The 14,595-nt window shown below is 47.6% G+C and overlaps 1 protein-coding gene across 4 annotated transcripts in view; it reads left to right on the top strand.

Annotated features, from left to right (window-relative positions):
• Positions 1-14,595, top strand: part of Dpf3 (double PHD fingers 3) — a 274,033-nt gene that overhangs the window by 197,626 nt on the left and 61,812 nt on the right. The gene's annotated exons all lie outside the window — the stretch shown is intronic.

The following is a 14,595-nucleotide window of genomic DNA, read 5'->3' as shown; positions in this document are numbered from 1 at the left end:
CTAATTGCTGGCATCATTAATACCCAGTTATTAGCTGCTCTCACTGTTTGGGGCTTGGAGTGGGCTCCCATCCATACTGCCCCTAAATGCCACTGGGGCTGCACGGTGAACTGAGTGTGACAGCCCAGCAGCATTCTGAGGGCTCAGCTCAGCCCTCCACCTCTTCCAGGCTTCCAGACCGAGGGAGGGAGGCAGAAGAGTTTAATCCTGGAGGCTAATGCTCCCCCTGAGAAGGTCTGCATGCTGGCAAGTGCATTTACTAGAGCTTCAGGGTGACCCCAGCTGGCGTCATCAAAAAATAACCCCAAAGATATAGGAGTATTCAGGGCCATAGGCAACTGGTTCATACCACCCATGGCCATAGGTCAGAGTGACCTTTTGACTTTGGTATTCCTGCTGTCCCCCTGCCTCCCACCCCCACCCCGGAGGATGCAGTCTTGCCTCTGTTCCTCCCCCACTCTCTGGTTTCCTCCTGAGTTTCCACTCTCTTTCTTGCTCTAGGTTTGCCTTCATTGCTCTGGGCTGGAGGCTCTCTGCCTCAAGGGCAGACGAGTAGCTGGAAATGCTTGGAGCCCCGCCCTTCCTTCTGAGGAGAGAGGACATTTCTGATGAGGCTTCTTCCCTTGGGCTGCTGCCCTTCTCCCCAGACGAGCCTGGGGTTTTCTTTTTCCCTCAGTTTCTCTTGCCACCTTCGTCTCCTTCATCTCTAGCTATGGGCACACATGAATAAAAGGGGAGGAGTCAGGACTGCGAGGTACCACTCAGAGGCTCTCCTTAGCGACTCAGAGCGACTTTAGTCAGCAGGTTAAGGTTCGAAATCTCAGCAACCCAGGCCCACAATCTCCGAAGTCTTTTAAAATCCCTTTAGTTTTCTCTGTGCAATTGGAATCTGCCTCAGACACTGTTTTCAGGATACTTTTTGGGGGTAGGAATGAGATCAAAGTCTTAGATTCAAGCATGAAAACAGTGTAAATAAATTAGTACTGTTCATTTATTCATTCATTCATTCATTCATCAGTAGCATGCAACCACCCACCCACCCACCCATTCGTGCACCTATCCATCCCCAAGTTTGGTGCCCATAGTGAGTGTTGACTAAATGCTGAGCCTGAGAGGCAGAGCTATGCGAGAGCCAGCTCACCTTGAGGCACTCACAGTCTCAGATGGGAGTGCGCCGCGGGTCCCGAATGAAGGATGCGCTTGCCTAAGGCTCAGAGTCACTGGGTGCACTCCACGTGGTGAGGCAGGACTGCTCTTGCTGGGATGCTGGCCTTGCTTGCTGACACACTGGACGTGGAACTTCTCAGGCTCCACAGCAGAGAGTCCAAGGGTAGGAGCCACATGAAGGGTGTTCCGGTTTGTGCTAAAGCCCCGTGAGGTTTTGAAATGGTTCGCTGAGGAGGTTCTGTTCAGACCTTGAAAAGCGAGGCAGAGTATTGAGGAGGGAGAAGACCTCCCTGGTTTCAAAATGAATGCATACGGATGAAGGGAAAGAGGCCCGTGATGTCATGGCAAATTCGTACATCAGTAGCAGTCAGGTCTCATGGGAGTATTGAAGTCAGGGCTGAGTGAGGCAGGACGCCACAATTGGAGGCACCTTCACCTTGCAGTTTTTATTCTGTGGGAACTCTCACAGCCATTCCTCAAAGAGAAGATTCATTTTTATTTTTTTTAAATTTTATTTAATAGCATAAATAAATATATGCTTTCAAACTAAACTTGGAGTTCTTAAGAGGGATTTTTTTAAAATACTGTTCTATAAAATGTATCTCGTCTGTTTTTCAGGACCGTGTAGTTGAGGTTGGGAGGTCCCTGAAAGTCAGACTCCTGTGCGGTGCTCACAGGCTGGTTCCGAGTTAAGCTTTCCTCTTTGTCATTCTTAAGAGGAAAGTGCCCAGAGCCAGTGTGCTGCTGAGGGCAGGGTGTACTTTGTAGAACTGTAAGGGGAGAGCCGAATTGATTAAGGGTAATGTCTGCTGATTAGATAATCTGGAAATTAGTCTGATAATGTGCAAATTATCTAAGAGCAGTGCATGATGTCATTGTCACACTGCTGGGAAAAGTCCAGCAGATGTTTGTCTCCTGCTGTCGGCCCAGGGGCAGCTGAGCGCAGGCCTTGGGAGATGAAGAACATCTTAGAAATGTGCTTGGGTATCTCCGAAAGGTCTGTGAAAGGAAACCCTTAGGCCCGCTACCTAGTGACCGTGGTACTAGCATTCGAGCCTTGGCTAGAGGGGAGATGAGGCAGAGCGGGATGTGTAGCTCTTTCTGAGGAGGTCACCCACTTCTCCCCTCCTGCTTTCCCAAACGGCAAATTCGAAATCCAGCAACAGACGTTCTTCCGATGAGTTATGATCTAAATGGTTTGCAGGCCACAAAGCAAGAAGCCTGAGGGGTTGCTCAGTCCGTGGAGATGTAGGTGTCTGGAGGCAATTTCTCAGCCTGTGGCAGGCAGATAGCGATGCACCAGAAGTGAGTGGTCCAGGGTGTGACCTATGACCCTGTCCCCCTGTCCCCCACTGCTCTGTGGATGTGGGTCAGCTACCGACACCCTCTCCCCTTAGTTGCCTCCTCTGTAACAGGGAGATTCCCAACCTGGCTTTGTGGACTGGCTGTGTGTTTTCAATGAGACGAAGGGGTCTGGGAGGGACACTAAGCCTGCTCATTGTGAGTAGTCATGTCCCTTCCTTGTCCTATTTGGACCAGCAGAATGTGTCTGTGACCACAGATGGCTAATCTGGGTCAGGGACTCCATTTGAGGCAGCGCAAGGGGCCTTTTCTGGCACTGATGCTAACTGCCCCTGACGACTCATTGGTATCCATGGAGATTATCAGAGCCTGACCTGACCCCAGCATATCCTTTGCTAAATCTTAGCCATGGCACAAACTCTTCTGTCCATGCAGAACCCAGGTATCTATGAAGCCCTCACTTTAGGTGTACCCAGTCGTGGGGATATGTACAACCAGGCCTCCCAGTTGGGACAACGTATGGTCATTGTCCTTGGAGAACTTCTGGGGTAATCGGGGGAATAAGATGCATGCATGAAAGGTGGTGAGAGAAAGAAGTGGCCTAGACTCCAGTCAAGGGTGCCCTCCCTTAGTCGTGGAGCCAGTTTCCTGGGACTGACTCTGTCCAAGGCTCTCTGATTTCTCTCACACTCGTGCTGTAATTCTACAGAATGCTCAGGATTGAGGAGTTCCACAGGCTGACCGGCACTAGTGTCAGCAATAGCACTTGTGACCTATCCCGAGTATCGCAGGCACTGTTCAAACCGCTCTGCTCAGCTCATTCATTCGTTACAATAACCCTGTAAGGCAGGTGCTGTCTTGCCCAGAAGCACATGAGCACATGAGGTGACATTCCCATGGATGGCATGAACGTGGCTTCGTGAGTTTATCTCTGTTTCTTGGGAGAGCTTATTTATTTAGGGCTTTGGTTTTCCTCCCGTTTCATTAGAAATGAAGTGGTTTTGCACGCAGGCGAGGAGAGGGGAGGAAATGATGGAAAATCTATTAGGTGCCTGGCAGTTTTCACACATCATCTCATGTAATGCTCACGAGTCCAAGTGGCATGTGTGAGCATTCTCATTTCACAGGGGAGGAAATGGAGGCGCGGGGAGATCTGAGTAACTTGTCTCACTGTACTCGGTACGCTGGAAGGCGGAGTTGGGCTTGGATACCATTCAGTTCTGTCAGGACACTGGAATCCCAAGTGATGGATCCCAGGCCCAGGCTCCGTTCTCATGGACCTACCGACGATGTCCCTCTGTTAGCCCGCTGTCAACTGCATCTTATTACACAGTGGTTTGTCAGGAGAGACGAATGCATTGACAGACCACGTCTTTGTTAGCTTAGGCTGCCTGTTAGTTTGTGTCTTCGTTAGGTTTCAACTGTAGCGACAAAATGCCATGCCAAAAAGAACTTAGCGGGGAGGTGGTTTATTTAACCTTATTTACAGTTTTAGTTAACAGTCCATCAATGAGGGAAATCAGCACAAGACTCAGGCACGGCAGGAACCTGGAGGCAGGAACTGAAGCAGAGGCCGCGAAAGAGTGGCTTGTTCCTCTTGCCTTGTTCATCCTTCTTTCTTATAACACCCAGGACTAACAGCCCAGGGGTGGCACTCCCCACAGTGATCTAGGCTCTCCCGTATCATTCGGCAATTAAGAAAATACACCAAAAGCTCACCCAGAGGCCAGTCTGGTTCTGGTGGAAGCATTTTTCTCAATTTAGATTCCCTCTTCCAAAATGACTCTAACTTGTGTCAATTAGACACAAAAACTAGCCAGCAGTTTGCTTTCTGTTGATGTGGTGAAACACTGACTAAAACCAACTTGGGGAAGAAAGGGTTTATTTTACTTTGCAAGTTTGAGACCATCCTCAAGGATGATGCCAAGGCAGGAACTCAAGAGATCACTTGAATCAGAAATTGAAGCAGAGACTATGGAGGAATGCTGCTTACTGGCTTGTACCCTCTGACTCCTCGGCTACCTTTCTTGTACAATCCATACATTCCTGCCTAAGGATAGTACTGCCCACAGTGGACTGGACTCTCCTCTATGAATTACCAATCAAGAAAATGCCTTACAGGTATGCCCACAGGTCAATCTCATGGAAGCAATTCCTCAACTAAGGGTTCTTCTTTTCAAGTGTGCCAAATGGACAACCAAGATTAACCATCAAAGACTGCCACAACAGAATTCTAGGCTGAGTGGCTTAGACAACAGAAATTGACTTCTCACAATGCTAGAGATAGAAGTCCAAGATGGAGATTACAGCAGAGTTGGTGGTGTCCTGTTAGGATGCCATCCTTGGCATAAATCAGTCACCCTCTTGCTGTTCTTACACAACCTTTCCTCTATGTGTACAGACAGAGAGAAAGGCAACTCTCTGGTCTCTTATCCCCAATTCCATTGTGATGCCACCATTCTCACAGCCTTACCAAAGACCCCAGTTCCAAATGACATCACACTGGGCATAGGGTCAACATAAGCTCTGGGGAACGTGGGGACACAGCTGGATCCACACCAGACACATTTGGTTCTTGAAGCTCCCTGATGACCTGTTGCTGTGTGTGCTGGTCTTATGGACCTCACCCTTCACCTTACGAAGTCTCCATGAGTCTATAATCTATATACACAGTGTAGTAAAAAACAACCCTCCAGTATCACACTAGTTCGTGATTCCCTGAACCTTTCTCACACAGTTTTTAAGCCTTAAAAATGTCACCTTTTTTAAAAAAAATAATGCTTTATGCCCATAGTGAAAATTTTAGATTGCACCCCTGGCCGCTATTGTTTTCAACCTCCATATCAGATGATCCTGAAAAATATATACATGCCTGTCCCCTTCTCTCTGTCTCCTGACCACCACTGGCTTCTGCATGTGTCACTACAATGCTTTATTTCTCTGTCCCCCAACCCCCTTCTTGCCTTGTGTATTCTATTCTCCAGATTGGTCTTCTACACTTTTTTTTATATATTTTTTTTATTATTATTAACTTGAGTATTTTATATACATTTGAGTGTTTCGGTCTTATGGGTGTTCCCTCCCAACCCTCCCCCATTGCTGCCCCCTCTCCCAACAGTCTAGTTCACTAGGGGTTCAGTCTTAGCAGGACCCAGGGCTTCCCTTCCACTGGTTCTCTTACTGGATATTCGTTTAGGTCAGAGTCCAGGGTCAGTCCATGTATAGTCTTTGGGTAGTGGCTTAGTCCCTGGAAGCTCTGGTTGGTTGGCATTGTTGTACATATGGGGTCTTGAGCTCCTTCAAGCTCTTCCAGTTCTTTCTCTGATTCCTTCAACAGGGGTCCTGTTCTCAGTTCAGTGGTTTCCTGCTGGCATACGCCTCTGTATTTGCTGTATTCTGGCTGTGTCTCTCAGGAGCGATCTGCATTCACATTTTGATCATCCGTCTTGAGTTTCATTTGTTCTAGGCATCTAGGGTAATTCAAGCATTTGGGCTAATAGCCACTTATCAATGAGTACATACCATGTATGTCTTTCTGTGATTGGGTTAGCTCACTCAGGATGATAGTTTCCAGTTCCAACCATTTGCCTACGAATTTCACAAAGTCATTGTTTTTGATGGCTGAGTAATATTCCATTGTGTAGATGTACCACATTTTCTGTATCCATTCCTCTGTTGAAGGGCATCTGGGTTCTTTCCAGCTTCTGGCTATTATGAATAAGGCTGCGATGAACATAGTGGAGCACGTGTCTTTTTTATATGTTGGGGCATCTTTTGGGTATATGCCCAATTTGTTATTTTTATGTGCATTGGTGTTTCGTCTGCACATGTGTCTGTGTGAAGGTGTCAGCTGGAATCGTTTCGAGATGCCATGTGGGGGTGCTGGCAGTTACCAGGTCCTCCAGGAGAGCAGCTAGTGCTCTTACCCGCTGAGCCATCTCTCCAGCCTCCCCCGGAATGTTCCTGTGAAGGAACGAAGCAGGTCATAGCATACTTTGCTCACACGTGTGCTCGGCCCGTACTTCTCACACAAGGCCCTCACTCTGGGCTTCTTATAGTGTGGTAAGAAGTGTCAGAACCACCGGGGACCATGGTGACTGGCTCAGCCCGATCTCTCAGGAAAGTCCTGGTCAAAGGCAAACCTTGGAGGTTGGCCATCTTACTAAGCTCCTAAGAGATGAGTTTCCAGACCCTTCCTTGAATTCAGCCCCTCGTTGAATTCCAATTTGAATTTTAATGAACTTCCAAAGTGATTTTCACTTATTTTACAATTTTACTTTTTGTGTACATGGGGGTGGCACGTGTCACAGCACATACACGTGGAAGTCAGAGGATAATTTGTGGAAGTGAGTCCACCATTTGGGTCCTAGAGTTCAAAGTCAGGTTTCAGGTTTGGTGGCAGATACCTGTACCTACTGATCCCTTTTGTCAGCCTCCCCAAATGACCTTCATTACAGAATTTGAGAAGCCTTGCTTTATGATACACACACACACACACACACACACACACACACACACACACGCACGCGTGCACACATACATACACATATACACATATATATGTAGACTTTTGGTTTTGGGTTTCTTGAAGGCGTGGTTGTATGTTGAGGAAAGGGCTAGTCAAGCGGTATACTGCCAGGGTCCAGAGCCAAGATAATCATTAACTTTTGCTTTGGACAAGCTGATTTGCCTGCTTGTACCTCAGGCATTATCTATGTGAAATCATAACGCTGGTGATGCCGCCTTATGGCTGTGATGAGGACGTTGTAAGTTAAGTCACTAGAAAGCACCGTATCAGCAGAAAATGTGTGTACCATAAGGCGGTAGAGCTGTAACATGTCCCACGAGAGCTGGGTGTGCTATTTTAGATCTGAAATGTTCCTTCAGGGCCCATGTGCTGAAGGCCTAGTCCTCGGCCCACAGGGCTTTTGAGGCATGATCAAATCTTTGGAGGAGGGTAGACCTAGTGGGAGGAAGGGAGGCCATTGTGTGTCACTTTGCTTCCTGGTTGCCAGGGGTTGAATAGGTCTCCTCTGTCATATCCCCCTCTCCCAGCCACAATGGATTGTGCTACTACAGGTCTAAAGTAACCAGCAGTGAGGCCTGGGATCTGCCAGCATCTGCCTCCAAGCATCAGGATCACAGGGGCACATTGTGCCCAGCTTTTCCCATGAGCGCTGGGCCCTCCATGTTTTTACATAGCTGCTTTACCCACCGTACCATCTCCCTAGCCCTCCACTTTGTATTTTCATGTAGACTCTCTCACTGTTCTGGAACTCTTGGATTAGGCTGGGCTGGCTGGCCAGAGAGCCCCACAAATCTACCTGTGTCTGTCTCCCCAGTGCTGGGATCACAGATATGCATCTCCACATCTGGGCTTTTGATGTGGGTTCTGGGGATCATTAAGTCAGGTCCTCGTGCTCATAGACGGAGCTGTTTCCCCTATGCCAGTTTTCCTCAGTACTGTGTTGTATGCAGCAAACCGCTCTGACTCCATCACGGGCCTCCTTCCCTGGGTGTATCTTCCTGCTTGATCCACCTTGTTCGGGCTTATGCTGCCTATTGGTCTCCTAGTCTCTTGATTTTTGCCTAATCCCTAGGTCTGAAGCCTGAGGCTTGTCCCTTCCTTTTTCTTTAAATACTCTATTTTTAGTCAGTTGGACACAGACAATATGGGTCCTTTTGCAAACTGAGTTCAGAGGTGGTGATGGTGGGGAGATCACCTTGGCCTGACACATCTGCCCCATGCAAAGGCTTCTGTGAACACGCGTGTATCCTTTCACTAAGTGTTTATCACCGGCGTGGTGACAGTCTTATGTGCCAGGTGCTAGGAACACAGAGAAGAAAGACGGTGTTCCTGCCCTCAGGGAGCTCCCGGCTAATTGGGAGAGAGTCACAAACATGAAAGGATGAACGCCCGCATCCCTTTGGGTTGGGATAAATTCTCCCTCCTGTCTTTTCTCCCGCACTATTCTAATCCTCGGGCAGTGGACATGAAAGGACAGTAGCTAGTCCTCTAACACATTGTTGCTCTAGAAAGGTGCAGTGGTTCCTGGGGACTTGCCTCTGTGCTGAGGCCGCCTCAGAGATGCCTTCCCTCTGACCCTGCCTTTAACTCCTCGGCACCTTGTGTCCAGCTTCCCTGTGGCGTGCGCTGCCTCCCAGCTCATGTTGTCTCTTGTTGTCCTTGACGATCCAGAGCGTGGCAGTTTATCAGGCTCGTCCATAAACTTGAAGACGTTTTAAATCAGCCCTGGTCCTTCCCTTCTCCGTACAGACTGACCTCAGTGCTGATTGCTCCACACCGGCACCCCTTCCCAGCCTTACTCTCCACACACGCTGCTGTGTGACCAAGAGGCAGGGGAAGAGGACTCTTGATGGCCCAGCCGGCCTGTGGTGCGTGGACCTTGGTGTCCATTTCCCAGAGGAGCTCCTGGATCTTGTCTCTGTGCATCTGCGTGAAAGGCATTGTTTGCCCAGCAGCAGGGCCTGATTGCTGTGAGGCGGCCACGCACCAGCCTGAATGGAATCCCAACACTTTTATTCCTTGGATCTGTGGGATTTATTTTTTTTTTTATCAATTCTAGGGAAGCAGTGAAAAAGGTGGCAGGCCTTGGGGATAATTTATATGAGTAAACACGTAAGGAGTCGGGTGAGCGCAAGCATGAGAATTAAGGCCGTTTATCGAGGCTGTGATGCTCAGCTTGCCCTCTGGTCCTGCCTTCCCCAGACTTGATCACACCACTTTTAACCCTCTCCTGGCTCTGTTCCACACTGGGCTGCTTCTGTCTCTGCCCAGTTGCCTTCCCTTCCCTGTCTGCTGCTTGCTTCTCTGCCCCTCCCACAGCCCTCATTAAAGGCTGGAAGAAGGTAGTGGATGTGGCAGTGGCCTCCAGCTGAGGCCTGCTCACTGATTCTGAAGGGAAGGCACATTGGCTTCTGCTCTCCCTCCTCACCCTCCCTGTCTCCAAAGCTGCCTCCTCCAGCCTGTCTTGTCCATTGTGTCATCCATGGCTAGCCCGGGGCAGCCTTTCTGCGCGTCCTCTCTCCCACTCCCCTTCTCTTCACGCCGTCTTCTAAAGCTGTGCCGCACGGCCAAGTGGTACCAGGCTAGCATGCTTTACACTTGAGAGATGGAGTAATAACAGGTGGCAAGAGCAGAGGCTGCTGGAGCCCAGGATTCCGGTTGCCATGGAAACATGTCAGACCTGTAGAGGGACACAGGAACTGTCAGCCATGGAGGGTGGTGGGGGAACAAGTGAGAGGGGTTAGGAGAGACATCTTTTCCTGGAGGGCTCTGCCTATGGCTCCCCATTTTTCCAGGTGCTATACACCCCATCCAAGCAGGCTCTGGACAGACAGCTGCAGGATGGGGCTGGGGCTCAAGTGAGCTAGTGGACACGGAGCATGGCCTCGTGCTTGTGCCCAGCAGGTCCTGGCAGGCAGCCTGAGCATCTGCTCAGAATGGGAAGCCGTGCCTTTGTGCATATGCCAGGAAGAAGCATCAGCTTCTGGCCTGCTTCCTCTTTCCCCAGGACACCTGGGATATGGTTCTAATCTCTCCAGGAGAGAGGTGACTGATGGTGGCCAGGCTGTCCCACCAGTCATTGTGTTCATGAGTGACAGATAACATTGCAACAGGGATGACATTAACAGGAGGGAAAGACAGCCCTGTCATGGATTTGGGGCTTTGTTTTCTATAGATAGAAAACATAATTTAACCATTAAGTCCTGTAGCATACTAATGTCCCCTAGAACACCTACTCTTACTTCTCTGAGTGTGGTGGCTAGACTCTTGGAACTTTGGTCACCTCATCTGTCAGTCTGTACTTCCACTGGTCTGTAAGAACCAGTGAAATAGCATATGTCGGACACGCCAGAAGACACTTGTTTCTTTTGCTTCATTTTGCTTTGAGTTATTTGAGCACCTCCCCTCACTTCTGTGCCCCACACCCCCACCACTGCATTTATTCATGAGTTCTGTTCCTGAGCTCTATTTGTTTTTTTCCTTTGAGGTTTTCTTGAGTTATCTCTCTCAGGTAAATTCCAGAACTCTCAAAGCTCACTTTCTTTTCTTGGCAGCCTACCTGAATCTTTTCTATGATCTCAGTTATGAACGTCAATCAACAGTAAAGCAAATCCATCCTTGCGGACACTGCCATCAAGACATCACTGGGGTCTTTGTCCTCCCCACTGTCTTATCCTACAAAATGAGACTCAATTTCCTACATGCAGAAGTAGAAACTCTATTTAAACCTTACTTGCAAGCTCTGGGCAAGCCCCTTACTTATAGTAAAATTCCTTATAGTGAACTCAGGTATGATGCTTGTGGCTAGGTCAGGCCATAGGCCAGGGTAGCCATAGTGTGAGCTATGACTTAATGCTCTTCGCCATGAGTCTCCGGAGAGCTTCAGTGAAGTGTTTCACAGAGTCACCCAGGGATAGATTACATTAAATTTAAGTTCAAGAGGAATCTCTGCTTTTATCAGGTCAATTGAAATAATTTTTATTGTCTAGAGCTTTATAATTAATATATCGGGTGATTCAAATGGACCTGAAAGAGATTTATGAAATGCTTGCTGTACACGGTATGGCCAGAAAGTGTTTGCTTCCAGACCTTCTAGAAGGCTGAGAAGTGAGAATTTCTGGGCATATAGGCACCTGGGGATGAAACCCATCTTTCCTTTTATAACTGGGACCTGGAGTCAGCACCTTAACCTTTTTGCATTTTGGTTACCTCTTCTTTAAAACAACTCCTACTTCACATAGATGCTGTAGGAACCAAACACAATGATATACACCTGGCATCTAGTAGGTAGGGCTAAGCCCCTGCATAGCTGTGTATCTGCTTCTCTTCCCTCTCAGCAAGCCATTGAGTCACAGGGAAGTAAGTGGGTAGATATGGGCTGGTATCACTTCTCAAGAGGTAATGAGTTCTGGTTTTATGCTTTTTGGAATGGTTGTGTTGGCCAGGTTGCTCTGGTAAATACCTCAAAGAAATAATCCAAAGGAGGAAAGATTTATTTTAGTTCAAAATGTCAGAGGTTTTGACCAAAAGCTGCTAGGTTCTGTGTTTTTAGGGTTATGATGAGGCAGTGCCTCATGGCAGAGGAGGAATAGTGGAGCAGATCTCCCTACTTCAGATGGTCAGGAAGCAGAGGAGCTTAACAGGAAGGTGCCAGGGCCATGATACCTTCAGGGACTGACCCACTTTCTTCAGTAAGCTCAGCTTTTATAGTTCCATGACATCCTAGAAACCTATTTGGATTTTGAACATATCATTGGGTCAGATCATTGATTAGGTGAGAACCTGTATGGTTCAGTCACGTCCCTTACAGTTCTACCTTGGAAAACTGCTGCCTTGGAAACCAAACCTTTCAACACGTACCGTTTCGTACCAAACCATAGCAGTTGTGTTCTTTATTCTTCTAGCAATTCGGGACCTCAGCACCCACTCTTGCTTACTGTGGGCTGTTTGTGAGTCCATCTGTTTGGACATGGATCGTCTCTTTGAAGAGTCAAGAAATAAACTAAAGGCAATGAGCGATTGCTCTGCCACAGGGAAAGCTGGTGCCATGCTCTGTATGCCAGAGGATAATTCCAGATGCATTGAACGATACCCGTTTATACCTTTATCACCTTTTAAAGCCATTCATCCCCCAAATTGTTGGTCACCATTTCCAGTCTACAAGTCAGCACTGCAGGTGGCCCTGCAGTGTGTCTATTAATCATTGTGTGTGACTGTATGAGGCAGGTGTGCACGTTTACCAAGATAAATAATAGTGATACCAACATAGTGCCCTCCCCAGGGCATGACTGGTCATAGCTAGTTGGGAATAGGGAGGGGCCATGGACTCACTTGTGCTCTCCAACTGATCTTGAATATCAAAAAGCATAAAGAGAACCAATGTGTATGCTATTAGCCCATACCTTGTCATTTCACTGGGATGGAAGGATGCTTTGAGCCCATTGCTGTAAGAAGAGAGACCTTAACCAAAATTAAAACATGGTTACTACTGTCCCCTCACTTCCCCTCTCCTGCCTCATGGTGCTCTACCACTGGGCCACCCCCCACCCCACTGTCATTTTCTAAACTGGACCATTGCTTAAGCAACAATACATCTCTTACCTCCTCTTATCACAATTGTACTGAGGTCTACTGTCCTCACTCCCTTATACAGACATTTTATCTTTCTGTATATGCTGCTTTGACATCATGTCATCAGAACCTTCTTTAAAACCAGGATCCCATGCAGGGTAGACACGCATTCTACTGATGAACCATATACCCAGCCCTCTTACTTATTTTAAATTTTGAGAGAGGGTACCATGAGTTGCCCAGGCTGGCTTTTGACTCCCCTTGGCAAGCCTTGAACTTGTGACTCTTCAGTCCCCACCTCCCAAGAAATCGGGATGACAGACCTATATCACCAGGTCTAACTTAGAGCTTTTGATTCAACAGAATATTCTGCCTGTGGTCCCTTTGGTGACTACTGTAAAGAATAGTCTGGAAGTTATTAGTCTCTGTATTTTTCACTCTTCATCTTTATATATCATCAGGGAATACAGTGAATTGAAGGCATTTAGATTTTTTGGTAGTGGAAGTATGTTGAGAACAGGGAAAAAATCTGATATTGCAATAAGTCTGTGTATGTATAGGAGAAAGACTGGGACCCAGGGGTCTTTTTTGGCATAGTGTATATGGGATTTCTTTCTTGTGTGTAGGCAGGTACTCATGTAATTATCTCTGCACACTTTGTACCTGGTTCACTCAATTGTGAAACCTGGCTTGTCACCTTAATATTATCCACCTCTCGTTTATTTTTACCACTTAATAGGCTTCACTGTACCTCCTAAATAGGAAACCTTAAGTTTATTTGCTTTTTAAACATACTTAGATTTTTTTCTCTATAAAGTATTGAAAATGGAGAAGAGGGCAGTTGAAGAGAAAGGCAGAGAGGGCAGAGAGCACTTGGGCAGAGCATCCTTCACAGGCAGATGCACAGGCCTTGGGCGAGCATCCGCCACTCTGCTAGCTATGTTGATACCCTTGAGATGCAGTCCTTATGGAAGGAAGGCCCATCCTCAAAAAGACCACAGAGGGTGGCCCATTCCTCTGCCTCCCCCAAGCAGAGGATTGTCTCCCTGCTTGAAGATGAAAATCAATGACTTAGAAACTGATTAAACAATTCAAATAGCAACTGATAAATGGATTAACCCTCTCTAATGTAATTCTGTTAGCTTTTGTCTTCCGCCTTCCCCAGGTAAGTTTTCTATTCCTGGAGGCAGAGCAAAGGCACAGAGGAAGCGAAGGCCGGAGGGAATCCTATTAAGGGGGCGAATCCGTTTATCACTTACTGTCTAGCTAGTATTTCTGCTCACATATCTGCTTCCTCTTCACAGATTCGTACCCTATGGGACCCTGATTAACGTTAGCCGGTGAATAATGAAAGATAGCAGCAGACACTGAGGAAACTAAGGAGGAGGAAACCTTGGTGGTTAAGGCTTGCTTTACAAACAGACTTTTCTTCTTGGTAGCAATCAGGGAGTGTGAATAGCACCTAGAAATGTCTATATCGGAAAGGGAAATAAGAAAATGGAAGCATCCTCCCACACGAGGAACCTGCCCTAGGGTTTTCAACCAGTCCCTAGGAACTGGGAAGGACTTTGGTCCAAGGCACATGTGTTATCACAGGGCTCTCTATTCAAGGTCACACCTGAGGACTTTTTCACTGCCTTTGTTTTGATGTTCAGCAGGGGTAGGCTATGGAGTTATCCTGTCCAGTTACTTGTGAAGATCTCATGCTCATTCGTCACCACTGCATCCGTCTCTGATGTGAGACTGAACTAAGTGCCCATCCAGCCTGTGTCCAGCTGCAATTCTGGGCCTTTGAGGTCCTCAGATGAACTTATCCCACTTGTTTTCCATGACTGAGGAGTCTGTACTTCTGAGAGTTGAGGGTAGAACAGACACATGCACTCCGAGTCTCTAGCATGCTGTCTAGAAGTGACTAGCCACAGACACTGAGTAAACACATCTTTCACAAAGGCTAGGCCTGAGTGTTGGCTGTGTTCTCCCTCTAGTTCCTGTTCACAATTTCCAACTGACATTTTGGAGACTGTACA

The sequence above is a fragment of the Rattus rattus genome, chromosome 7, assembly GCF_011064425.1.
Source record: "Rattus rattus isolate New Zealand chromosome 7, Rrattus_CSIRO_v1, whole genome shotgun sequence".
NCBI classification, from domain to species: Eukaryota; Metazoa; Chordata; class Mammalia; order Rodentia; family Muridae; genus Rattus; species Rattus rattus.
This window is presented reverse-complemented; position numbering and strand designations above follow the sequence as displayed.